At 49.4% G+C, this 22072-nt stretch overlaps 39 non-coding genes and 1 pseudogene across 39 annotated transcripts; 36 read left to right on the forward strand and 4 right to left on the reverse strand.

Moving 5' to 3' along the window:
- Positions 1-42: 42 nt before the first annotated feature.
- LOC134946871 (U5 spliceosomal RNA) lies at positions 43-158 on the reverse strand. The gene has a single exon (XR_010182448.1). It is a non-coding gene; the product is annotated as a U5 spliceosomal RNA (small nuclear RNA).
- Positions 159-444: 286 nt separating this feature from the next.
- On the reverse strand, positions 445-560 carry LOC134946782 (U5 spliceosomal RNA). Its single transcript, XR_010182375.1, has one exon. It is a non-coding gene; the product is annotated as a U5 spliceosomal RNA (small nuclear RNA).
- A 269-nt stretch (positions 561-829) lies between these two features.
- LOC134946862 (U5 spliceosomal RNA) lies at positions 830-945 on the reverse strand. Its single transcript, XR_010182442.1, has one exon. It is a non-coding gene; the product is annotated as a U5 spliceosomal RNA (small nuclear RNA).
- Positions 946-1215: 270 nt separating this feature from the next.
- On the reverse strand, positions 1216-1331 carry LOC134946730 (U5 spliceosomal RNA). Its single transcript, XR_010182333.1, has one exon. It is a non-coding gene; the product is annotated as a U5 spliceosomal RNA (small nuclear RNA).
- Positions 1332-1475: 144 nt separating this feature from the next.
- Positions 1476-1639, forward strand: LOC134946530 (U1 spliceosomal RNA). Its single transcript, XR_010182223.1, has one exon. It is a non-coding gene; the product is annotated as a U1 spliceosomal RNA (small nuclear RNA).
- Positions 1640-1791: 152 nt separating this feature from the next.
- Positions 1792-1933, forward strand: LOC134946593 (U1 spliceosomal RNA; annotated as a pseudogene).
- A 692-nt stretch (positions 1934-2625) lies between these two features.
- LOC134946508 (U1 spliceosomal RNA) lies at positions 2626-2789 on the forward strand. Its single transcript, XR_010182205.1, has one exon. It is a non-coding gene; the product is annotated as a U1 spliceosomal RNA (small nuclear RNA).
- A 152-nt stretch (positions 2790-2941) lies between these two features.
- On the forward strand, positions 2942-3104 carry LOC134946577 (U1 spliceosomal RNA). The gene has a single exon (XR_010182260.1). It is a non-coding gene; the product is annotated as a U1 spliceosomal RNA (small nuclear RNA).
- Positions 3105-3775: 671 nt separating this feature from the next.
- On the forward strand, positions 3776-3939 carry LOC134946528 (U1 spliceosomal RNA). Its single transcript, XR_010182221.1, has one exon. It is a non-coding gene; the product is annotated as a U1 spliceosomal RNA (small nuclear RNA).
- A 152-nt stretch (positions 3940-4091) lies between these two features.
- LOC134946571 (U1 spliceosomal RNA) lies at positions 4092-4254 on the forward strand. Its single transcript, XR_010182256.1, has one exon. It is a non-coding gene; the product is annotated as a U1 spliceosomal RNA (small nuclear RNA).
- A 667-nt stretch (positions 4255-4921) lies between these two features.
- On the forward strand, positions 4922-5085 carry LOC134946504 (U1 spliceosomal RNA). Its single transcript, XR_010182201.1, has one exon. It is a non-coding gene; the product is annotated as a U1 spliceosomal RNA (small nuclear RNA).
- Positions 5086-5237: 152 nt separating this feature from the next.
- On the forward strand, positions 5238-5400 carry LOC134946589 (U1 spliceosomal RNA). Its single transcript, XR_010182270.1, has one exon. It is a non-coding gene; the product is annotated as a U1 spliceosomal RNA (small nuclear RNA).
- A 671-nt stretch (positions 5401-6071) lies between these two features.
- LOC134946483 (U1 spliceosomal RNA) lies at positions 6072-6235 on the forward strand. The gene has a single exon (XR_010182184.1). It is a non-coding gene; the product is annotated as a U1 spliceosomal RNA (small nuclear RNA).
- A 152-nt stretch (positions 6236-6387) lies between these two features.
- Positions 6388-6550, forward strand: LOC134946622 (U1 spliceosomal RNA). Its single transcript, XR_010182295.1, has one exon. It is a non-coding gene; the product is annotated as a U1 spliceosomal RNA (small nuclear RNA).
- A 671-nt stretch (positions 6551-7221) lies between these two features.
- LOC134946560 (U1 spliceosomal RNA) lies at positions 7222-7385 on the forward strand. Its single transcript, XR_010182247.1, has one exon. It is a non-coding gene; the product is annotated as a U1 spliceosomal RNA (small nuclear RNA).
- A 152-nt stretch (positions 7386-7537) lies between these two features.
- On the forward strand, positions 7538-7700 carry LOC134946596 (U1 spliceosomal RNA). Its single transcript, XR_010182274.1, has one exon. It is a non-coding gene; the product is annotated as a U1 spliceosomal RNA (small nuclear RNA).
- Positions 7701-8374: 674 nt separating this feature from the next.
- LOC134946502 (U1 spliceosomal RNA) lies at positions 8375-8538 on the forward strand. Its single transcript, XR_010182199.1, has one exon. It is a non-coding gene; the product is annotated as a U1 spliceosomal RNA (small nuclear RNA).
- Positions 8539-8690: 152 nt separating this feature from the next.
- Positions 8691-8853, forward strand: LOC134946643 (U1 spliceosomal RNA). The gene has a single exon (XR_010182308.1). It is a non-coding gene; the product is annotated as a U1 spliceosomal RNA (small nuclear RNA).
- Positions 8854-9524: 671 nt separating this feature from the next.
- LOC134946493 (U1 spliceosomal RNA) lies at positions 9525-9688 on the forward strand. Its single transcript, XR_010182192.1, has one exon. It is a non-coding gene; the product is annotated as a U1 spliceosomal RNA (small nuclear RNA).
- A 152-nt stretch (positions 9689-9840) lies between these two features.
- On the forward strand, positions 9841-10003 carry LOC134946611 (U1 spliceosomal RNA). Its single transcript, XR_010182285.1, has one exon. It is a non-coding gene; the product is annotated as a U1 spliceosomal RNA (small nuclear RNA).
- A 671-nt stretch (positions 10004-10674) lies between these two features.
- On the forward strand, positions 10675-10838 carry LOC134946517 (U1 spliceosomal RNA). Its single transcript, XR_010182212.1, has one exon. It is a non-coding gene; the product is annotated as a U1 spliceosomal RNA (small nuclear RNA).
- A 152-nt stretch (positions 10839-10990) lies between these two features.
- LOC134946648 (U1 spliceosomal RNA) lies at positions 10991-11153 on the forward strand. The gene has a single exon (XR_010182311.1). It is a non-coding gene; the product is annotated as a U1 spliceosomal RNA (small nuclear RNA).
- Positions 11154-11826: 673 nt separating this feature from the next.
- Positions 11827-11990, forward strand: LOC134946529 (U1 spliceosomal RNA). Its single transcript, XR_010182222.1, has one exon. It is a non-coding gene; the product is annotated as a U1 spliceosomal RNA (small nuclear RNA).
- Positions 11991-12142: 152 nt separating this feature from the next.
- On the forward strand, positions 12143-12305 carry LOC134946572 (U1 spliceosomal RNA). The gene has a single exon (XR_010182257.1). It is a non-coding gene; the product is annotated as a U1 spliceosomal RNA (small nuclear RNA).
- A 667-nt stretch (positions 12306-12972) lies between these two features.
- Positions 12973-13136, forward strand: LOC134946505 (U1 spliceosomal RNA). The gene has a single exon (XR_010182202.1). It is a non-coding gene; the product is annotated as a U1 spliceosomal RNA (small nuclear RNA).
- Positions 13137-13288: 152 nt separating this feature from the next.
- LOC134946590 (U1 spliceosomal RNA) lies at positions 13289-13451 on the forward strand. The gene has a single exon (XR_010182271.1). It is a non-coding gene; the product is annotated as a U1 spliceosomal RNA (small nuclear RNA).
- A 671-nt stretch (positions 13452-14122) lies between these two features.
- Positions 14123-14286, forward strand: LOC134946484 (U1 spliceosomal RNA). The gene has a single exon (XR_010182185.1). It is a non-coding gene; the product is annotated as a U1 spliceosomal RNA (small nuclear RNA).
- Positions 14287-14438: 152 nt separating this feature from the next.
- LOC134946624 (U1 spliceosomal RNA) lies at positions 14439-14601 on the forward strand. Its single transcript, XR_010182296.1, has one exon. It is a non-coding gene; the product is annotated as a U1 spliceosomal RNA (small nuclear RNA).
- A 671-nt stretch (positions 14602-15272) lies between these two features.
- LOC134946562 (U1 spliceosomal RNA) lies at positions 15273-15436 on the forward strand. Its single transcript, XR_010182248.1, has one exon. It is a non-coding gene; the product is annotated as a U1 spliceosomal RNA (small nuclear RNA).
- A 152-nt stretch (positions 15437-15588) lies between these two features.
- On the forward strand, positions 15589-15751 carry LOC134946599 (U1 spliceosomal RNA). Its single transcript, XR_010182275.1, has one exon. It is a non-coding gene; the product is annotated as a U1 spliceosomal RNA (small nuclear RNA).
- Positions 15752-16425: 674 nt separating this feature from the next.
- Positions 16426-16589, forward strand: LOC134946503 (U1 spliceosomal RNA). The gene has a single exon (XR_010182200.1). It is a non-coding gene; the product is annotated as a U1 spliceosomal RNA (small nuclear RNA).
- A 152-nt stretch (positions 16590-16741) lies between these two features.
- LOC134946644 (U1 spliceosomal RNA) lies at positions 16742-16904 on the forward strand. The gene has a single exon (XR_010182309.1). It is a non-coding gene; the product is annotated as a U1 spliceosomal RNA (small nuclear RNA).
- A 671-nt stretch (positions 16905-17575) lies between these two features.
- On the forward strand, positions 17576-17735 carry LOC134946566 (U1 spliceosomal RNA). Its single transcript, XR_010182251.1, has one exon. It is a non-coding gene; the product is annotated as a U1 spliceosomal RNA (small nuclear RNA).
- Positions 17736-17887: 152 nt separating this feature from the next.
- Positions 17888-18050, forward strand: LOC134946629 (U1 spliceosomal RNA). Its single transcript, XR_010182299.1, has one exon. It is a non-coding gene; the product is annotated as a U1 spliceosomal RNA (small nuclear RNA).
- A 674-nt stretch (positions 18051-18724) lies between these two features.
- Positions 18725-18888, forward strand: LOC134946489 (U1 spliceosomal RNA). The gene has a single exon (XR_010182188.1). It is a non-coding gene; the product is annotated as a U1 spliceosomal RNA (small nuclear RNA).
- A 152-nt stretch (positions 18889-19040) lies between these two features.
- LOC134946625 (U1 spliceosomal RNA) lies at positions 19041-19203 on the forward strand. The gene has a single exon (XR_010182297.1). It is a non-coding gene; the product is annotated as a U1 spliceosomal RNA (small nuclear RNA).
- A 671-nt stretch (positions 19204-19874) lies between these two features.
- LOC134946551 (U1 spliceosomal RNA) lies at positions 19875-20038 on the forward strand. Its single transcript, XR_010182240.1, has one exon. It is a non-coding gene; the product is annotated as a U1 spliceosomal RNA (small nuclear RNA).
- A 152-nt stretch (positions 20039-20190) lies between these two features.
- On the forward strand, positions 20191-20353 carry LOC134946595 (U1 spliceosomal RNA). The gene has a single exon (XR_010182273.1). It is a non-coding gene; the product is annotated as a U1 spliceosomal RNA (small nuclear RNA).
- Positions 20354-21027: 674 nt separating this feature from the next.
- Positions 21028-21191, forward strand: LOC134946514 (U1 spliceosomal RNA). The gene has a single exon (XR_010182209.1). It is a non-coding gene; the product is annotated as a U1 spliceosomal RNA (small nuclear RNA).
- Positions 21192-21343: 152 nt separating this feature from the next.
- Positions 21344-21506, forward strand: LOC134946600 (U1 spliceosomal RNA). Its single transcript, XR_010182276.1, has one exon. It is a non-coding gene; the product is annotated as a U1 spliceosomal RNA (small nuclear RNA).
- Positions 21507-22072: the final 566 nt, after the last annotated feature.

A 22072-nucleotide genomic window follows, 5' to 3' on the forward strand; every position in this document is an offset into this window, starting at 1 on the left:
TACATTAAAGCACACTCGTTCTGTCTTTAAACTGATAAAAAAAAATCCAATAATATGGGGCATGCAAAAATTGAGATAAAACTCAGTTTTGCTCCTCTCCACGGAAATCTTTAATAAAAAGCAAAATATTTGTTAGTTCTGAAGAGAAACCAGAGTATGACCAAGATTCCACCTGTCGCCTGAGTGCCATGCCAGCAGTCCTCATTCAGCTCAAAGTGAGCACCCAATTTGAAAGAAAGAAAGCAGATTGCTCACCAGGCTTCCCCTTGCTATAAGCATGGTTTGTACTCTTTTCCATGTGCTCCCAGATCTTTCAAGCAATTAGTATGGTCAAGAAAGTTCTGCTTGAAAAGAAACAGACATTTACTGTCATTGTTATGCAAATAAACTTACATTAAAGCTAACAAGAAAGCACACTCGTTCTGTCTTTAAACTGATAAAAGAAACCCCAATAATATGGGGCATGCAAAAATTGAGATAAAACTCAGTTTTGCTCCTCTCCACGGAAATCTTTAATAAAAGGCGAAAGATTTGTTCATTCTGAAGAGAAACCAGAGCATGACCAAGATTCCAACTGTCGCCTGAGTGCCATGCCAGCAATCCTCATTCAGCTCAAAGTGAGCACCCAATTTGAAAGAATGAAAGCAGATTTCTCACCAGGCTTCCCCTTGCTATAAACATGGTTTGTACTCTTTTCCATGTGCTCCCAGATCTTTCAAGCGTGTGGTCAAGAAAGTTCTGTTTGAAAAGAAACAAACATTTACTGTCATTTCTATGCAAATGAGCTTACATTAAAGCACACTCGTTCTATCTTTAAACCGATAAAAGAAACCCCAATAAGACAAGGCATGCAAAAATTGAGATAAAACTCAGTTTTGCTCCTCTCCACAGAAATCTTTAATAAAAGGCGAAAAATTTGCTCGTTCTGAAGAGAAACCAGAGCATGACCAAGATTCCACCTGTCGCCTGAGTGCCGTGCCAGCAGTCCTCATTCAGATCAAAGTGAGCGCCCAATTTGAAAGGAAGCAGATTTCTCACCTGGCTTCTCCTTGCTATAATCATGGTTTGTACTGTATTCCATGTGCTCCCAGATCTTTCAAGCAAGTAGCATGGTCAAGAAAGTTCTGTTTGAAAAGAAACAAACATTTACTGTCATTTCTATGCAAATGAGCTTACATTAAAGCACACTCATTCTATCTTTAAACCGATAAAAGAAACCCCAATAAGATGGGGCATGCAAAAATTGAGATAAAACTCGGTTTTGCTCCTCTCCACGGAAATCTTTAGTAAAAGGCGAAAGATTTGTTCGTTCTGAAGAGAAACCAGAGCATTACCAAGATTTTCATCTGAAAATATGTGTTCTCCCTGCAGTTGTTGTCCCCAGATGAGAGTTCCCTTGTGCTGCCTCAGTTGAATCTCCTTTACTTGACAGAGATGTGCCTGAGCAGCGGCCCTCCCCAGCCCTATCCCAAATCATACTTATTTTGCATAGGCGATACCATGGTCATGAAGATTGTTCTCCCAGGGTGATGTTCATTCATTGCATTCTGGATATGCTGACCCCTGTGATTTCCCCAAATGTGGGAAACTCGACTGCATTATTTGTGGTAGTGGGGGACTGTGTTTGTGCTTTCCTCTGGTCAGCTCTGGTAAAAGTCAGATTTCTTTGTCTCAGATCTTCCTCTAGCCTTGTTCTTCTTTCGAAAGTTCCCTTGTGCTGCCTCAGTTGGATCTCCTTCTCTTCACAGGGGGGAACCCGAGCAGCGACCCTCCCCAGCTCTAGCCCAACTCCTACTTACCTGCCAGGTGAGATACTATGATCATGAAGGTGCTTCTCCCAGGGCAAGGCTCACCCATTGCACTCTGGGTGTGCTGCTCCTGCGATTTCCCCAAATGTGGGAAACTTGACTGCATAATTTGTGTTTCCCCTGGTCGGCTCTCGTATAATTCATATCTCTTTGTATTAGGTCTCTCTCCAGCCTAGTTTGCTGTCTGTTTCCACTTCTCTTTTCTTGAGCCGCTCCCTTCTATGCCCTTGCGCACTATCCTGACTTCTCCCGTCTGCTTACTTCGTGCCTTCCAACGCACAATGCGAACTACAGGTAGTGCTGCAGGGCTCACACCCTTTTACTTGCCTTACAGAGCAGCTCTGGAGAAGTTACAGTGCCCAGCTCCTGCAAGAAATCATCTTGAATGCTTCAGGGGCTGGGGCATAGCCAACATGAGCCCCACACCGAAGGAGGGTGGGGGTGTTTAATGCGAACTAAGGGTCATCCAAGCGCTGCAAAAGGCCGCCATGCCCTGCATACCCCTTTTCTCTTTTCATATGCAGATGAGGGTTCCAGCCAACTTTGGCCCACTGCTTTGATGACATCACCGTATGCAAATCCGTCTTCTGCAGACCTTCCCCCAGGAATGCTTGTACTAGTTGTTGCATTTGGTTTGTTGTTTGGGGGTGCTTCAGTATTAGGCAGCCTTCTGCCCTCCCATGTTCATCTGAAAGTATGTGTTCTCCCTGCAGTTGTTGTCCCCAGATGAGAGTTCCCTTGTGCTGCCTCAGTTGAATCTCCTTTACTTGACAGAGATGTGCCTGAGCAGCGGCCCTCCCCAGCCCTATCCCAAATCATACTTATTTTGCATAGGAGATACCATGGTCATGAAGATTGTTTTCCCAGGGTGAGGTTCATTCATTGCATTCTGGGTATGCTGACCCCTGTGATTTTCCCAAATGTGGGAAACTCGACTGCATTATTTGTGGTAGTGAGGGACTGTGTTTGTGCTTTCCTCTGGTCAGCTCTGGTAAAAGTCAGATTTCTTTGTCTCAGATCTTCCTCTAGCCTTGTTCTTCTTTCGAGAGTTCCCTTGTGCTGCCTCAGTTGGATCTCCTTCACTTGACAGGGGGGTACCCGAGCAGCGACCCTCCCCAGCTCTAGGCGAACTCCTACTTACCTGCCAGGTGAGATACTATGATCATGAAGGTGCTTCTCCCAGGGCAAGGCTCACCCATTGCACTCTGGGTGTGCTGCTCCTGCGATTTCCCCAAATGTGGGAAACTTGACTGCATAATTTGTGTTTCCCCTGGTCGGCTCTCGTATAATTCAGATCTCTTTGTCTCAGGTCTCTCTCCAGCCTAGTTTGCTGTCTGTTTCCACTTCTGTTTTCTTGAGCCGCTCCCTTCTATTCCCTTGTGCACTATCCTGACTTCTCCCGTCTGCTTACTTTGTGCCTTCCAATGCACAATGCAAACTACAGGTAGTGCTGCAGGGCCCACACCCTTTTACTTGCCGTACAGAGCAGCTCTGGAGCTGTTACAGTGCCCAGCTGCTGCAAGAAATCAGCTTGAATGCTTCAGGGGCTGGGGCATAGCCAACATGAGCCCCACACCGAAGGAGGGTGGAGGTGTTTAATGCGAACTAGAGGTTATCCAAGTGCCGCAAAAGGCCGCCATACCCTGCACGCCCCTTTTCTCTTTTCATATGCAGACGAGGGTTGAAGCCAACTTTGACCCACTGCTTGGATGACATCACCATATGCAAATCCATCTGCGGCAGGCCTTCCCCCAGGAATGCTTGCACTAGTTGTTGCATTTGGTTTGTTGTTTGGGGGTGCTTCAGTATTAGGCAGCCTTCTGCCCTCCCATGTTCATCTGAAAATATGTGTTCTCCCTGCAGTTGTTGTCCCCAGATGAGAGTTCCCTTGTGCTGCCTCAGTTGAATCTCCTTTACTTGACAGAGATGTGCCTGAGCAGCGGCCCTCCCCAGCCCTATCCCAAATCATACTTATTTTGCATAGGAGATACCATGGTCATGAAGATTATTCTCCCAGGGTGAGGTTCATTCATTGCATTCTGGGTATGCTGACCCCTGTGATTTCCCCAAATGTGGGAAACTCGACTGCATTATTTGTGGTAGTGGGGGACTGTGTTTGTGTTTTCCTCTGGTCAGCTCTGGTAAAAGTCAGATTTCTTTGTTTCAGATCTTTTTCTAGCTTTGTTTTTCTTTCGAGAGTTCCCTTGTGCTGCCTCAGTTGGATCTCCTTCACTTGACAGGGGGGTGCCCGAGCAGTGACCCTCCCCAGCTCTAGCCCAACTCCTACTTACCTGCCAGGTGAGATACTATGATCATGAAGGTGCTTCTCCCAGGGCAAGGCTCACCCATTGCACTCTGGGTGTGCTGCCCCTGCGATTTCCCCAAATGTGGGAAACTTGACTGCATAATTTGTGTTTCCCCTGGTCGGCTCTCGTATAATTCAGATCTCTTTGTCTCAGGTCTATCTCCAGCCTAGTTTGCTGTCTGTTTCCACTTCTCTTTTCTTGAGCCCCTCCCTTTTATACCCTTGTGCACTATCCTGACTTCTCCTCCTGTCTGCTTACTTTGTGCCTTCCAATGCACAATGCAAACTACAGGTTGTGCTGCAGGGCCCACACCCTTTAACTTGCCTTACAGAGCAGCTCTGGAGCTGTTACAGTGCCAAGCTGCTGCAAGAAATCAGCTTGAATGCTTCAGGGGCTGGGGCATGGCCAACATGAGCCCCACACCGAAGGAGGGTGGGGGTGTTTAATGTGAACTAAGGGTCATCCAAGCGCTGCAAAAGGCCGCCATGCCCTGCATACCCCTTTTCATATGCAGATGAGGGTTCCAGCCAACTTTGGCCCACTGCTTGGATGACATCACCGTATGCAAATCCGTCTTCTGCAGACCTTCTCCCAGGAATGCTTTTACTAGTTGTTGCATTTGGTTTGTTGTTTGGGGGTGCTTCAGTATTAGGCAGCCTTCTGCCCTCCCATGTTCATCTGAAAATATGTGTTCTCCCTGCAGTTGTTGTCCCCAGATGAGAGTTCCCTTGTGCTGCCTCAGTTGAATCTCCTTTACTTGACAGAGATGTGCCTGAGCAGCGGCCCTCCCCAGCCCTATCCCAAATCATACTTATTTTGCATAGGAGATACCATGGTCATGAAGATTGTTCTCCCTGGGTGAGGTTCATTCATTGCATTCTGGGTATGCTGACCCCTGTGATTTCCCCAAATGTGGGAAACTCGACTGCATTATTTGTGGTAGTGGGGGACTGTGTTTGTGCTTTCCTCTGGTCAGCTCTGGTAAAATTCAGATTTCTTTGTCTCAGATCTTCCTCTAGCCTTGTTCTTTTTTCGAGAGTTTTCTTGTGCTGCCTCAGTTGGATCTCCTTCACTTGACAGGGGGGTGCCCGAGCAGCGACCCTCCCCAGCTCTAGCCCAACTCCTACTTACCTGCCAGGTGAGATACTATGATCAGGAAGGTGCTTCTCCCAGGGCAAGGCTCACCCATTGCACTCTGGGTGTGCTGCTCCTACGATTTCCCCAAATGTGGGACACTTGACTGCATAATTTGTGTTTCCTCTGGTCGGCTCTCGTATAATTCAGATCTCTTTGTCTCAGGTCTCTCTCCAGCCTAGTTTGCTGTCTGTTTCCACTTCTCTTTTCTTGAGCCGCTCCCTTCTATGCCCTTGTGCACTATCCTGACTTCTCCCGTCTGCTTACTTTGTGCCTTCCAATGCACAATGCAAACTACAGGTAGTGCTGCAGGGCCCACACCCTTTTACTTGCCTTACAGAGCAGCTCTGGAGCTGTTACAGTGCCCAGCTGCTGCAAGAAATCAGCTTGAATGCTTCAAGGGCTGGGGCATGGACAACATGAGCCCCACACCGAAGGAGGGTGGGGGTGTTTAATGCGAACTAAGGGTCATCCAAGCGCCGCAAAAGGCCGCCATGCCCTGCATACCCCTTTTCTCTTTTCATATGCAGATGAGGGTTCCAGCCAACTTTGGCCCACTGCTTGGATGACATCGCCGTATGCAAATCCGTCTTCTGCAGACCTTCCCCCAGGAATGCTTGTACTAGTTGTTGCATTTGGTTTGTTGTTTGGGGGTGCTTCAGTATTAGGCAGCCTTCTGCCCTCCCATGTTCATCTGAAAATATGTGTTCTCCCTGCAGTTGTTGTCCCCAGATGAGAGTTCCCTTGTGCTGCCTCAGTTGAATCTCCTTTACTTGACAGAGATGTGCCTGAGCAGCGGCCCTCCCCAGCCCTATCCCAAATCATACTTATTTTGCATAGGAGATACCATGGTCATGAAGATTGTTCTCCCAGGGTGAGGTTCATTCATTGCATTCTGGGTATGCTGACCCCTGTGATTTCCCCAAATGTGGGAAACTCGACTGCATTATTTGTGGTAGTGGGGGACTGTGTTTGTGCTTTCCTCTGGTCAGCTCTGGTAAAAGTCAGATTTCTTTGTCTCAGATCTTCCTCTAGCCTTGTTCTTTTTTCGAGAGTTCCCTTGTGCTGCCTCAGTTGGATCTCCTTCATTTGAAAGGGGGGTACCCGAGCAGCGACCCTCCCCAGCTCTAGCCCAACTCCTACTTACCTGCCAGGTGAGATACTATGATTATGAAGGTGCTTCTCCCAGGGCAAGGCTCACCCATTGCACTCTGGGTGTGCTGATCCTGCGATTTCCCCAAATGTGGGACACTTGACTGCATAATTTGTGTTTCCCCTGGTCGGCTCTCGTATAATTCAGATCTCTTTGTCTCAGGTCTCTCTCCAGCCTAGTTTGCTGTCTGTTTCCACTTCTCTTTTCTTGAGCCGCTCCCTTCTATGCCCTTGTGCACTATCCTGACTTCTCCCGTCTGCTTACTTTGTGCATTCCAACGCACAATGCGAACTACAGGTAGTGCTGCAGGGCCCACACCCTTTTACTTGCCTTACAGAGCAGCCCTGGAGCTGTTACAGTGCCCAGCTGCTGCAAGAAATCAGCTTGAATGCTTCAGGGGCTGGGGCATAGCCAACATGAGCCCCACACCGAAGGAGGGTGGAGGTGTTCAATGCAAACTAGGGGTCAGCCAAGCTCCGCAAAAGGCCGCCATGCCCTGCACGCCCCTTTTCTCTTTTCATATGCAGACGAGGGTTGAAGCCAACTTTGACCCACTGCTTGGATGACATCACCATATGCAAATCCATCTGCGGCAGGCCTTCCCCCAGGAATGCTTGCACTAGTTTTTGCATTTGGTTTGTTGTTTGGGGGTGCTTCAGTATTAGGCAGCCTTCTGCCCTCCCATGTTCATCTGAAAATATGTGTTCTCCCTGCAGTTGTTGTCCCCAGATGAGAGTTCCCTTGTGCTGCCTCAGTTGAATCTCCTTTACTTGACAGAGATGTGCCTGAGCAGCGGCCCTCCCCAGCCCTATCCCAAATCATACTTATTTTGCATAGGAGATACCATGGTCATGAAGATTGTTCTCCCAGGGTTAGGTTCATTCATTGCATTCTGGGTATGCTGACCCCTGTGATTTCCCCAAATGTGGGAAACTGGACTGCATTATTTGTGGTAGTGGGGGCATGTGTTTGTGCTTTCCTCTGGTCAGCTCTGGTAAAAGTCAGATTTCTTTGTCTCAGATCTTCCTCTAGCCTTGTTCTTCTTTCGAGAGTTCCCTTGTGCTGCCTCAGTTGGATCTCCTTCACTTGACAGGGGGGTGCCCGAGCAGCGACCCTCCCCAGCTCTAACCCAACTCCTACTTACCTGCCAGGTGAGATACTATGATCATGAAGTTGCTTCTCCCAGGGCAAGGCTCACCCATTGCACTCTGGGTGTGCTGCCCCTGCGATTTCCCCAAATGTGGGAAACTTGACTGCATAATTTGTGTTTCCCCTGGTCGGTTCTCATATAATTCAGATCTCTTTGTCTCAGGTCTCTCTCCAGCCTAGTTTGCTGTCTGTTTCCACTTCTTTTTTCTTGAGCCCCTCCCTTCTATACCCTTGTGCACTATCCTGACTTCTCCTCCCATCCGCTTACTTTGTACCTTACAATGCACAATGCAAACTACAGGTAGTGCTGCAGGGCCCACACCCTTTTACTTGCCTTACAGAGCAGCTCTGGAGCTGTTACAGTGCCAAGCTGCTGCAAGAAATCAGCTTGAATGCTTCAGGGGCTGGGGCATGGCCAACATGAGCCCCACACCGAAGGAGGGTGGGGGTATTTAATGCGAACTAAGGGTCATCCAAGCGCCGCAAAAGGCCGCCATGCCCTGCATACCCCTTTTCTCTTTTCATATGCAGATGAGGGTTCCAGCCAACTTTGGCCCACTGCTTGGATGACTTCACCGTATGCAAATCCGTCTTCTGCAGACCTTCCCCCAGGAATGCTTGTACTAGTTGTTGCATTTGGTTTGTTGTTTGGGGGTGCTTCAGTATTAGGCAGCCTTCTGCCCTCCCATGTTCATCTGAAAATATGTGTTCTCCCTGCAGTTGTTGTCCCCAGATGAGAGTTCCCTTGTGCTGCCTCAGTTGAATCTCCTTTACTTGACAGAGATGTGCCTGAGCAGCGGCCCTCCCCAGCCCTATCCCAAATCATACTTATTTTGCATAGGAGATACCATGGTCATGAAGATTGTTCTCCCAGGGTGAGGTTCATTCATTGCATTCTGGGAATGCTGACCCCTGTGATTTCCCCAAATGTGGGAAACTCGACTGCATTATTTGTGGTAGTGGGGGACTGTGTTTGTGCTTTCCTCTGGTCAGCTCTGGTAAAAGTCAGATTTCTTTGTCTCAGATCTTCCTCTAGCCTTGTTCTTCTTTCGAGAGTTCCCTTGTGCTGCCTCAGTTGGATCTCCTTCACTTGACAGGGGGGTGCCCGAGCAGCGACCCTCCCCAGCTCTAGCCCAACTCCTACTTACCTGCCAGGTGAGATACTATGAATATGAAGGTGTTTCTCCCAGGGCAAGGCTCACCCATTGCACTCTGGGTGTGCTGCTCCTGCGATTTCCCCAAATGTGGGACACTTGACTGCATAATTTGTGTTTCCCCTGGTCGGCTCTCGTATAATTCAGATCTCTTTGTCTCAGGTCTCTCTCCAGCCTAGTTTGCTGTCTGTTTCCACTTCTCTTTTCTTGAGCCGCTCCCTTCTATGCCCTTGCGCACTATCCTAACTTCTCCCGTCTGCTTACTTTGTGCCTTCCAATGCACAATGCGAACTACAGGTAGTGCTGCAGGGCCCACACCTTTTTACTTGCCTTACAGAGCAGCTCTGGAGCTGTTACAGTGCCCAGCTGCTGCAAGAAATCAGCTTGAATGCTTCAGGGGCTGGGGCATAGCCAACATGAGCCCCACACCGAAGGAGGGTGGAGGTGTTTAATGCGAACTAGGGGTCATCCAAGCGCCGCAAAAGGCCGCCATGCCCTGCATAACCCTTTTCTCTTTTCATATGCAGATGAGGGTTCCAGCCAACTTTGGCCCACTGCTTGGATGACATCACCGTATGCAAATCCGTCTTCTGCAGACCTTCTCCCAGGAATGCTTTTACTAGTTGTTGCATTTGGTTTGTTGTTTGGGGGTGCTTCAGTATTAGGCAGCCTTCTGCCCTCCCATGTTCATCTGAAAATATGTGTTCTCCCTGCAGTTGTTGTCCCCAGATGAGAGTTCCCTTGTGCTGCCTCAGTTGAATCTCCTTTACTTGACAGAGATGTGCCTGAGCAGCGGCCCTCCCCAGCCCTATCCCAAATCATACTTATTTTGCATAGGAGATACCATGGTCATGAAGATTGTTTTCCCAGGGTGAGGTTCATTCATTGCATTCTGGGTATGCCGACCCCTGTGATTTTCCCAAATGTGGGAAACTCAACTGCATTATTTGTGGTAGTGAGGGACTGTGTTTGTGCTTTCCTCTGGTCAGCTCTGGTAAAAGTCAGATTTCTTTGTCTCAGATCTTCCTCTAGCCTTGTTCGTCTTTCGAGAGTTCCCTTGTGCTGCCTCAGTTGGATCTCCTTCACTTGACAGGGGGGTACCCGAGCAGCGACCCTCCCCAGCTCTAGCCCAACTCCAACTTACCTGCCAGGTGAGATATTATGATCATGAAGGTGCTTCTCCCAGGGCAAGGCTCACCCATTGCACTCTGGGTGTGCTGCTCCTGCGATTTCCCCAAATGTGGGACACTTGACTGCATAATTTGTGTTTCCCCTGGTCGGCTCTCGTATAATTCAGATCTCTTTGTCTCAGGTCTCTCTCCAGCCTAGTTTGCTGTCTGTTTCCACTTCTGTTTTCTTGAGCCGCTCCCTTCTATGCCCTTGCGCACTATCCTGACTTCTCCCGTCTGCTTACTTTGTGCCTTCCAATGCACAATGCAAACTACAGGTAGTGCTGCAGGGCCCACACCCTTTTACTTGCCGTACAGAGCAGCTCTTGAGATGTTACAGTGCCCAGCTGCTGCAAGAAATCAGCTTGAATGCTTCAGGGGCTGGGGCATAGCCAACATGAGCCCCACACCGAAGGAGGGTGGAGGTGTTTAATGCGAACTAGGGGTTATCCAAGTGCCGCAAAAGGCCGCCATGCCCTGCACGCCCCTTTTCTCTTTTCATATGCAGACGAGGGTTGAAGCCAACTTTGACCCACTGCTTGGATGACATCACCATATGCAAATCCATCTGCTGCAGGCCTTCCCCCAGGAATGCTTGCACTAGTTGTTGCATTTGGTTTGTTGTTTGGGGGTGCTTCAGTATTAGGCAGCCTTCTGCCCTCCCATGTTCATCTGAAAATATGTGTTCTCCCTGCAGTTGTTGTCCCCAGATGAGAGTTCTTTTGTGCTGCCTCAGTTGAATCTCCTTTACTTGACAGAAATGTGCCTGAGCAGCGGCCCTCCCCAGCCCTATCCCAAATCATACTTATTTTGCATAGGAGGTACCATGGTCATGAAGATTGTTCTCCCAGGGTGAGGTTCATTCATTGCATTCTGGGTATGCTGACCCCTGTGATTTCCCCAAATGTGGAGAACTCGACTGCATTATTTGTGGTAGTGGGGGACTGTGTTTGTGTTTTCCTCCGGTCAGCTCTGGTAAAAGTCAGATTTCTTTGTCCCAGATCTTCCTCTAGCCTTATTCTTCTTTCGAGAGTTCCCTTGTGCTGCCTCAGTTGGATCTCCTTCACTTGACAGGGGGGTGCCCGAGCAGTGACCCTCCCCAGCTATAGCTCAACTCCTACTTACCTGCCAGGTGAGATACTATGATCATGAAGGTGCTTCTCCCAGGGCAAGGCTCACCCATTGCACTCTGGGTGTGCTGCCCCTGCGATTTCCCCAAATGTGGGAAACTATACTGCATAATTTGTGTTTCCCCTGGTCGGCTCTCGTATAATTCAGATCTCTTTGTCTCAGGTCTCTCTCCAGCCTAGTTTGCTGTCTGTTTCCACTTCTTTTTTCTTGCGCCCCTCCTTTTTATACCCTTGTGCACTATCCTGACTTCTCCTCCTGTCTGCTTACTTTGTGCCTTCCAATGCACAATGCAAACTACAGGTAGTGCTGCAGGGCCCAAACCCTTTTACTTGCCTTACAGAGCAGCTCTGGAGCTGTTACAGTGCCAAGCTGCTGCAAGAAATCAGCTTGAATGCTTCAGGGGCTGGGGCATGGACAACATGAGCCCCACACCGAAGGAGGGTGGGGTGTTTAATGCGAACTAAGGGTCATCCAAGCGCCGCAAAAGGCCGCCATGCCCTGCATACCCCTTTTCTCTTTTCATATGCAGACGAGGGTTGAAGCCAACTTTGACCCACTGCTTGGATGACATCACCATATGCAAATCCATCTGCGGCAGGCCTTCCCCCAGGAATGCTTGCACTAGTTGTTGCATTTGGTTTGTTGTTTGGGGGTGCTTCAGTATTAGGCAGCCTTCTGCCCTCCCATGTTCATCTGAAAATATGTGTTCTCCCTGCAGTTGTTGTCCCCAGATGAGAGTTCCCTTGTGCTGCCTCAGTTGAATCTCCTTTACTTGACAGAGATGTGCCTGAGCAGCGGCCCTCCCCAGCCCTATCCCAAATCATACTTATTTTGCATAGGAGATACCATGGTCATGAAGATTATTCTCCCAGGGTGAGGTTCATTCATTGCATTCTGGGTATGCTGACCCCTGTGATTTCCCCAAATGTGGGAAACTCGACTGCATTATTTGTGGTAGTGGGGGACTGTGTTTGTGTTTTCCTCTGGTCAGCTCTGGTAAAAGTCAGATTTCTTTGTTTCAGATCTTTTTCTAGCTTTGTTTTTCTTTCGAGAGTTCCCTTGTGCTGCCTCAGTTGGATCTCCTTCACTTGACAGGGGGGTGCCCGAGCAGTGACCCTCCCCAGCTCTAGCCCAACTCCTACTTACCTGCCAGGTGAGATACTATGATCATGAAGGTGCTTCTCCCAGGGCAAGGCTCACCCATTGCACTCTGGGTGTGCTGCCCCTGCGATTTCCCCAAATGTGGGAAACTTGACTGCATAATTTGTGTTTCCCCTGGTCGGCTCTCGTATAATTCAGATCTCTTTGTCTCAGGTCTATCTCCAGCCTAGTTTGCTGTCTGTTTCCACTTCTCTTTTCTTGAGCCCCTCCCTTTTATACCCTTGTGCACTATCCTGACTTCTCCTCCTGTCTGCTTACTTTGTGCCTTCCAATGCACAATGCAAACTACAGGTTGTGCTGCAGGGCCCACACCCTTTAACTTGCCTTACAGAGCAGCTCTGGAGCTGTTACAGTGCCAAGCTGCTGCAAGAAATCAGCTTGAATGCTTCAGGGGCTGGGGCATGGCCAACATGAGCCCCACACCGAAGGAGGGTGGGGGTGTTTAATGTGAACTAAGGGTCATCCAAGCGCTGCAAAAGGCCGCCATGCCCTGCATACCCCTTTTCATATGCAGATGAGGGTTCCAGCCAACTTTGGCCCACTGCTTGGATGACATCACCGTATGCAAATCCGTCTTCTGCAGACCTTCTCCCAGGAATGCTTTTACTAGTTGTTGCATTTGGTTTGTTGTTTGGGGGTGCTTCAGTATTAGGCAGCCTTCTGCCCTCCCATGTTCATCTGAAAATATGTGTTCTCCCTGCAGTTGTTGTCCCCAGATGAGAGTTCCCTTGTGCTGCCTCAGTTGAATCTCCTTTACTTGACAGAGATGTGCCTGAGCAGCGGCCCTCCCCAGCCCTATCCCAAATCATACTTATTTTGCATAGGAGATACCATGGTCATGAAGATTGTTCTCCCTGGGTGAGGTTCATTCATTGCATTCTGGGTATGCTGACCCCTGTGATTTCCCCAAATGTGGGAAACTCGACTGCATTATTTGTGGTAGTGGGGGACTGTGTTTGTGCTTTCCTCTGGTCAGCTCTGGTAAAATTCAGATTTCTTTGTCTCAGATCTTCCTCTAGCCTTGTTCTTTTTTCGAGAGTTTTCTTGTGCTGCCTCAGTTGGATCTCCTTCACTTGACAGGGGGGTGCCCGAGCAGCGACCCTCCCCAGCTCTAGCCCAACTCCTACTTACCTGCCAGGTGAGATACTATGATCAGGAAGGTGCTTCTCCCAGGGCAAGGCTCACCCATTGCACTCTGGGTGTGCTGCTCCTACGATTTCCCCAAATGTGGGACACTTGACTGCATAATTTGTGTTTCCTCTGGTCGGCTCTCGTATAATTCAGATCTCTTTGTCTCAGGTCTCTCTCCAGCCTAGTTTGCTGTCTGTTTCCACTTCTCTTTTCTTGAGCCGCTCCCTTCTATGCCCTTGTGCACTATCCTGACTTCTCCCGTCTGCTTACTTTGTGCCTTCCAATGCACAATGCAAACTACAGGTAGTGCTGCAGGGCCCACACCCTTTTACTTGCCTTACAGAGCAGCTCTGGAGCTGTTACAGTGCCCAGCTGCTGCAAGAAATCAGCTTGAATGCTTCAAGGGCTGGGGCATGGACAACATGAGCCCCACACCGAAGGAGGGTGGGGGTGTTTAATGCGAACTAAGGGTCATCCAAGCGCCGCAAAAGGCCGCCATGCCCTGCATACCCCTTTTCTCTTTTCATATGCAGATGAGGGTTCCAGCCAACTTTGGCCCACTGCTTGGATGACATCGCCGTATGCAAATCCGTCTTCTGCAGACCTTCCCCCAGGAATGCTTGTACTAGTTGTTGCATTTGGTTTGTTGTTTGGGGGTGCTTCAGTATTAGGCAGCCTTCTGCCCTCCCATGTTCATCTGAAAATATGTGTTCTCCCTGCAGTTGTTGTCCCCAGATGAGAGTTCCCTTGTGCTGCCTCAGTTGAATCTCCTTTACTTGACAGAGATGTGCCTGAGCAGCGGCCCTCCCCAGCCCTATCCCAAATCATACTTATTTTGCATAGGAGATACCATGGTCATGAAGATTGTTCTCCCAGGGTGAGGTTCATTCATTGCATTCTGGGTATGCTGACCCCTGTGATTTCCCCAAATGTGGGAAACTCGACTGCATTATTTGTGGTAGTGGGGGACTGTGTTTGTGCTTTCCTCTGGTCAGCTCTGGTAAAAGTCAGATTTCTTTGTCTCAGATCTTCCTCTAGCCTTGTTCTTTTTTCGAGAGTTCCCTTGTGCTGCCTCAGTTGGATCTCCTTCATTTGAAAGGGGGGTACCCGAGCAGCGACCCTCCCCAGCTCTAGCCCAACTCCTACTTACCTGCCAGGTGAGATACTATGATTATGAAGGTGCTTCTCCCAGGGCAAGGCTCACCCATTGCACTCTGGGTGTGCTGATCCTGCGATTTCCCCAAATGTGGGACACTTGACTGCATAATTTGTGTTTCCCCTGGTCGGCTCTCGTATAATTCAGATCTCTTTGTCTCAGGTCTCTCTCCAGCCTAGTTTGCTGTCTGTTTCCACTTCTCTTTTCTTGAGCCGCTCCCTTCTATGCCCTTGTGCACTATCCTGACTTCTCCCGTCTGCTTACTTTGTGCATTCCAACGCACAATGCGAACTACAGGTAGTGCTGCAGGGCCCACACCCTTTTACTTGCCTTACAGAGCAGCCCTGGAGCTGTTACAGTGCCCAGCTGCTGCAAGAAATCAGCTTGAATGCTTCAGGGGCTGGGGCATAGCCAACATGAGCCCCACACCGAAGGAGGGTGGAGGTGTTCAATGCAAACTAGGGGTCAGCCAAGCTCCGCAAAAGGCCGCCATGCCCTGCACGCCCCTTTTCTCTTTTCATATGCAGACGAGGGTTGAAGCCAACTTTGACCCACTGCTTGGATGACATCACCATATGCAAATCCATCTGCGGCAGGCCTTCCCCCAGGAATGCTTGCACTAGTTTTTGCATTTGGTTTGTTGTTTGGGGGTGCTTCAGTATTAGGCAGCCTTCTGCCCTCCCATGTTCATCTGAAAATATGTGTTCTCCCTGCAGTTGTTGTCCCCAGATGAGAGTTCCCTTGTGCTGCCTCAGTTGAATCTCCTTTACTTGACAGAGATGTGCCTGAGCAGCGGCCCTCCCCAGCCCTATCCCAAATCATACTTATTTTGCATAGGAGATACCATGGTCATGAAGATTGTTCTCCCAGGGTTAGGTTCATTCATTGCATTCTGGGTATGCTGACCCCTGTGATTTCCCCAAATGTGGGAAACTGGACTGCATTATTTGTGGTAGTGGGGGCATGTGTTTGTGCTTTCCTCTGGTCAGCTCTGGTAAAAGTCAGATTTCTTTGTCTCAGATCTTCCTCTAGCCTTGTTCTTCTTTCGAGAGTTCCCTTGTGCTGCCTCAGTTGGATCTCCTTCACTTGACAGGGGGGTGCCCGAGCAGCGACCCTCCCCAGCTCTAACCCAACTCCTACTTACCTGCCAGGTGAGATACTATGATCATGAAGTTGCTTCTCCCAGGGCAAGGCTCACCCATTGCACTCTGGGTGTGCTGCCCCTGCGATTTCCCCAAATGTGGGAAACTTGACTGCATAATTTGTGTTTCCCCTGGTCGGTTCTCATATAATTCAGATCTCTTTGTCTCAGGTCTCTCTCCAGCCTAGTTTGCTGTCTGTTTCCACTTCTTTTTTCTTGAGCCCCTCCCTTCTATACCCTTGTGCACTATCCTGACTTCTCCTCCCATCCGCTTACTTTGTACCTTACAATGCACAATGCAAACTACAGGTAGTGCTGCAGGGCCCACACCCTTTTACTTGCCTTACAGAGCAGCTCTGGAGCTGTTACAGTGCCAAGCTGCTGCAAGAAATCAGCTTGAATGCTTCAGGGGCTGGGGCATGGCCAACATGAGCCCCACACCGAAGGAGGGTGGGGGTATTTAATGCGAACTAAGGGTCATCCAAGCGCCGCAAAAGGCCGCCATGCCCTGCATACCCCTTTTCTCTTTTCATATGCAGATGAGGGTTCCAGCCAACTTTGGCCCACTGCTTGGATGACTTCACCGTATGCAAATCCGTCTTCTGCAGACCTTCCCCCAGGAATGCTTGTACTAGTTGTTGCATTTGGTTTGTTGTTTGGGGGTGCTTCAGTATTAGGCAGCCTTCTGCCCTCCCATGTTCATCTGAAAATATGTGTTCTCCCTGCAGTTGTTGTCCCCAGATGAGAGTTCCCTTGTGCTGCCTCAGTTGAATCTCCTTTACTTGACAGAGATGTGCCTGAGCAGCGGCCCTCCCCAGCCCTATCCCAAATCATACTTATTTTGCATAGGAGATACCATGGTCATGAAGATTGTTCTCCCAGGGTGAGGTTCATTCATTGCATTCTGGGAATGCTGACCCCTGTGATTTCCCCAAATGTGGGAAACTCGACTGCATTATTTGTGGTAGTGGGGGACTGTGTTTGTGCTTTCCTCTGGTCAGCTCTGGTAAAAGTCAGATTTCTTTGTCTCAGATCTTCCTCTAGCCTTGTTCTTCTTTCGAGAGTTCCCTTGTGCTGCCTCAGTTGGATCTCCTTCACTTGACAGGGGGGTGCCCGAGCAGCGACCCTCCCCAGCTCTAGCCCAACTCCTACTTACCTGCCAGGTGAGATACTATGAATATGAAGGTGTTTCTCCCAGGGCAAGGCTCACCCATTGCACTCTGGGTGTGCTGCTCCTGCGATTTCCCCAAATGTGGGACACTTGACTGCATAATTTGTGTTTCCCCTGGTCGGCTCTCGTATAATTCAGATCTCTTTGTCTCAGGTCTCTCTCCAGCCTAGTTTGCTGTCTGTTTCCACTTCTCTTTTCTTGAGCCGCTCCCTTCTATGCCCTTGCGCACTATCCTAACTTCTCCCGTCTGCTTACTTTGTGCCTTCCAATGCACAATGCGAACTACAGGTAGTGCTGCAGGGCCCACACCTTTTTACTTGCCTTACAGAGCAGCTCTGGAGCTGTTACAGTGCCCAGCTGCTGCAAGAAATCAGCTTGAATGCTTCAGGGGCTGGGGCATAGCCAACATGAGCCCCACACCGAAGGAGGGTGGAGGTGTTTAATGCGAACTAGGGGTCATCCAAGCGCCGCAAAAGGCCGCCATGCCCTGCATAACCCTTTTCTCTTTTCATATGCAGATGAGGGTTCCAGCCAACTTTGGCCCACTGCTTGGATGACATCACCATATGCAAATCCATCTGCGGCAGGCCTTCCCCCAGGAATGCTTGCACTAGTTGTTGCATTTGGTTTGTTGTTTGGGGGTGCTTCAGTATTAGGCAGCCTTCTGCCCTCCCATGTTCATCTGAAAATATGTGTTCTCCCTGCAGTTGTTGTCCCCAGATGAGAGTTCCCTTGTGCTGCCTCAGTTGAATCTCCTTTACTTGACAGAGATGTGCCTGAGCAGCGGCCCTCCCCAGCCCTATCCCAAATCATACTTATTTTGCATAGGAGATACCATGGTCATGAAGATTGTTCTCCCAGGGTTAGATTCATTGCATTCTGGGTATGCTGACCCCTGTGATTTCCCCAAATGTGGGAAACTCGACTGCATTATTTGTGGTAGTGGGGGACTGTGTTTGTGCTTTCCTCTGGTCAGCTCTGGTAAAAGTCAGATTTCTTTGTCTCAGATCTTCCTCTAGCCTTGTTCTTCTTTCGAGAGTTCTCTTGTGCTGCCTCAGTTGGATCTCCTTCACTTGACAGGGGGCTGCTCGAGCAGCGACCCTCCCCAGCTCTAGCCCAACTCCTACTTACCTGCCAGGTGAGATACTATGATCATGAAGTTGCTTCTCCCAGGGCAAGGCTCACCCATTGCACTCTGGGTGTGCTGCCCCTGCGATTTCCCCAAATGTGGGACACTTGACTGCATAATTTGTGTTTCACCTGGTCGGCTCTCGTATAATTCAGATCTCTTTGTCTCAGGTCTCTCTCCAGCCTAGTTTGCTGTCTGTTTCCACTTCTTTTTTCTTGAGCCCCTCCCTTTTATACCCTTGTGCACTATCCTGACTTCTCCTCCCGTCTGCTTACTTTGTGCCTTCCAATGCACAATGCAAACTACAGGTAGTGCTGCAGGGCCCACACCCTTTTACTTGCCTTACAGAGCAGCTCTGGAGCTGTTACAGTGCCCAGCTGCTGCAAGAAATCAGCTTGAATGCTTCAGGGGCTGGGGCATGGACAACATGAGCCCTACACCGAAGGAGGGTGGGGGTGTTTAATGCGAACTAAGGGTCATCCAAGCGCCGCAAAAGGCCGCCATGCCCTGCATACCCCTTTTCTCTTTTCATATGCAGATGAGGGTTCCAGCCAACTTTGGCCCACTGCTTGGATGACATCACCGTATGCAAATCCGTCTTCTGCAGACCTTCCCCCAGGAATGCTTGTACTAGTTGTTGCATTTGGTTTGTTGTTTGGGGGTGCTTCAGTATTAGGCAGCCTTCTGCCCTCCCATGTTCATCTGAAAATATGTGTTCTCCCTGCAGTTGTTGTCCCCAGATGAGAGTTCCCTTGTGCTGCCTCAGTTGAATCTCCTTTACTTGACAGAGATGTGCCTGAGCAGCGGCCCTCCCCAGCCCTATCCCAAATCATACTTATTTTGCATAGGAGATACCATGGTCATAAAGATTGTTCTCCCAGGGTGAGGTTCATTCATTGCATTCTGGGTATGCTGACCCTTGTGATTTCCCCAAATGTGGGAAACTCAATTGCATTATTTGTGGTAGTGGGGGACTGTGTTTGTGCTTTCCTCTGGTCAGCTCTGGTAAAAGTCAGATTTCTTTGTCTCAGATCTTCCTCTAGCCTTGTTCTTCTTTCGAGAGTTCCCTTGTGCTGCCTCAGTTGGATCTCCTTCACTTGACTGGGGGGTACCCGAGCAGCGACCCTCCCCAGCTCTAGCCCAGCTCCTACTTACCTGCCAGGTGAGATACTATGGTCATGAAGGTGCTTCTCCCAGGGCAAGGCTCACCCATTGCACTCTGGGTGTGCTGCTCCTGCGATTTCCCCAAATGTGGGACACTTGACTGCATAATTTGTGTTTCCCCTGGTCGGCTCTCGTATAATTCAGATCTCTTTGTCTCAGGTCTCTCTCCAGCCTAGTTTGCTGTCTGTTTCCACTTCTCTTTTCTTGAGCCGCTCCCTTCTATGCCCTTGTGCACTATCCTGACTTCTCCCGTCTGCTTACTTTGTGCCTTCCAACGCACAATGCGAACTACAGGTAGTGCTGCAGGGCCCACACCCTTTTACTTGCCTTACAGAGCAGCTCTGGAGCTGTTACAGTGCCCAGCTGCTGCAAGAAATCAGCTTGAATGCTTCAGGGGCTGGGGCATAGCCAACATGAGCCCCACACCGAAGGAGGGTGGAGGTGTTCAATGCAAACTAGGGGTCAGCCAAGCGCCGCAAAAGGCCGCCATGCCCTGCACGCCCCTTTTCTCTTTTCATATGCAGACGAGGGTTGAAGCCAACTTTGACCCACTGCTTGGATGACATCACCATATGCAAATCCATCTGCGGCAGGCCTTCCCCCAGGAATGCTTGCACTAGTTGTTGCATTTGGTTTGTTGTTTGGGGGTGCTTCAGTATTAGGCAGCCTTCTGCCCTCCCATGTTCATCTGAAAATATGTGTTCTCCCTGCAATTGTTGTCCCCAGATGAGAGTTCCCTTGTGCTGCCTCAGTTGAATCTCCTTTACTTGACAGAGATGTGCCTGAGCAGCGGCCCTCCCCAGCCCTATCCCAAATCATACTTATTTTGCATAGGAGATACCATGGTCATGAAGATTGTTCTCCCAGGGTTAGGTTCATTCATTGCATTCTGGGTATGCTGACCCCTGTGATTTCCCCAAATGTGGGAAACTTGACTGCATTATTTGTGGTAGTGGGGGCCTGTGTTTGTGCTTTCCTCTGGTCAGCTCTGGTAAAAGTCAGATTTCTTTGTCTCAGATCTTCCTCTAGCCTTGTTCTTCTTTCGAGAGTTCCCTTGTGCTGCCTCAGTTGGATCTCCTTCACTTGACAGGGGGGTGCCCGAGCAGCGACCCTCCCCAGCTCTAGCCCAACTCCTACTTACCTGCCAGGTGAGATACTATGATCATGAAGTTGCTTCTCCCAGGGCCAGGCTCACCCATTGCACTCTGGGTGTGCTGTCCCTGCGATTTCCCCAAATGTGGGAAACTTGACTGCATAATTTGTGTTTCCCCTGGTCGGTTCTCATATAATTCAGATCTCTTTGTCTCAGGTCTCTCTCCAGCCTAGTTTGCTGTCTGTTTCCACTTCTTTTTTCTTGAGCCCCTCCCTTCTATACCCTTGTGCACTATCCTGACTTCTCCTCCCATCCGCTTACTTTGTACCTTACAATGCACAATGCAAACTACAGGTAGTGCTGCAGGGCCCACACCCTTTTACTTGCCTTACAGAGCAGCTCTGGAGCTGTTACAGTGCCAAGCTGCTGCAAGAAATCAGCTTGAATGCTTCAGGGGCTGGGGCATGGCCAACATGAGCCCCACACCGAAGGAGGGTGGGGGTGTTTAATGCGAACTAAGGGTCATCCAAGCGCCGCAAAAGGCCGCCATGCCCTGCATACCCCTTTTCTCTTTTCATATGCAGATGAGGGTTCCAGCCAACTTTGGCCCACTGCTTGGATGACATCACCGTATGCAAATCCGTCTTCTGCAGACCTTCCCCCAGGAATGCTTGTACTAGTTGTTGCATTTGGTTTGTTGTTTGGGGGTGCTTCAGTATTAGGCAGCCTTCTGCCCTCCCATGTTCATCTGAAAATATGTGTTCTCCCTGCAGTTGTTGTCCCCAGATGAGAGTTCCCTTGTGCTGCCTCAGTTGAATCTCCTTTACTTGACAGAGATGTGCCTGAGCAGCGGCCCTCCCCAGCCCTATCCCAAATCATACTTATTTTGCATAGGAGATACCATGGTCATGAAGATTATTCTCCCAGGGTGAGGTTCATTCATTGCATTCTGGGTATGCTGACCCCTGTGATTTCCCCAAATGTGGGAAACTCGACTGCATTATTTGTGGTAGTGGGGGACTGTGTTTGTGCTTTCCTCTGGTCAGCTCTGGTAAAAGTCAGATTTCTTTGTCTCAGATCTTCCTCTAGCCTTGTTCTTCTTTCGAGAGTTCCCTTGTGCTGCCTCAGTTGGATCTCCTTCATTTGACAGGGGGGTGCCCGAGCAGCGACCCTCCCCAGCTCTAACCCAACTCCTACTTACCTGCCAGGTGAGATACTATGATCATGAAGTTGCTTCTCCCAGGGCAAGGCTCACCCATTGCACTCTGGGTGTGCTGCCCCTGCGATTTCCCCAAATGTGGGAAACTTGACTGCATAATTTGTGTTTCCCCTGGTCGGTTCTCATATAATTCAGATCTCTTTGTCTCAGGTCTCTCTCCAGCCTAGTGATAAAGCTAAATATTTATCTTATATAAAACCCTTTATGAGGTCTAAGAACACTGTACGCTATTCACGTATGGAGTACCGTAAGGGTACGCTCGTTGCGTAGCAATCGCTTAGCCGTAGTCGAGACGCTCAAGCGTCACGTTCGCTCACGGCCAAGAGATCACAGGCAGGCACGCTATTGGCTGCCGTCTAACGTAATGATTCGCTATAGCGTAGCGGACGCTCGGGACCACGAGGAGATCACCAGCGGCGCTGACGCTCACAATGTTAAACCTTTATATCTAAACCATAAACCGTATATTATGCAGTAAAACCTTAGTGTAGTGATAGAGTGTAAATGCAACACAGTATAACCTTATTAACTCAAATGCTGTTCGAGCGTCACCGACGCTCTGAGAATACTAAACACTATAAGAAATACACAGATACCTGGGCTTAGGGTCCAACGCCTAATATATATATATTATGAATGATATACTTGCAAAAGAATTAACACAATACAAGTCATACACTGCAATATAACATAGACTACCTAA

This window comes from Pseudophryne corroboree, chromosome 7 (assembly GCF_028390025.1).
Source record: "Pseudophryne corroboree isolate aPseCor3 chromosome 7, aPseCor3.hap2, whole genome shotgun sequence".
Lineage (NCBI taxonomy): Eukaryota > Metazoa > Chordata > Amphibia > Anura > Myobatrachidae > Pseudophryne > Pseudophryne corroboree.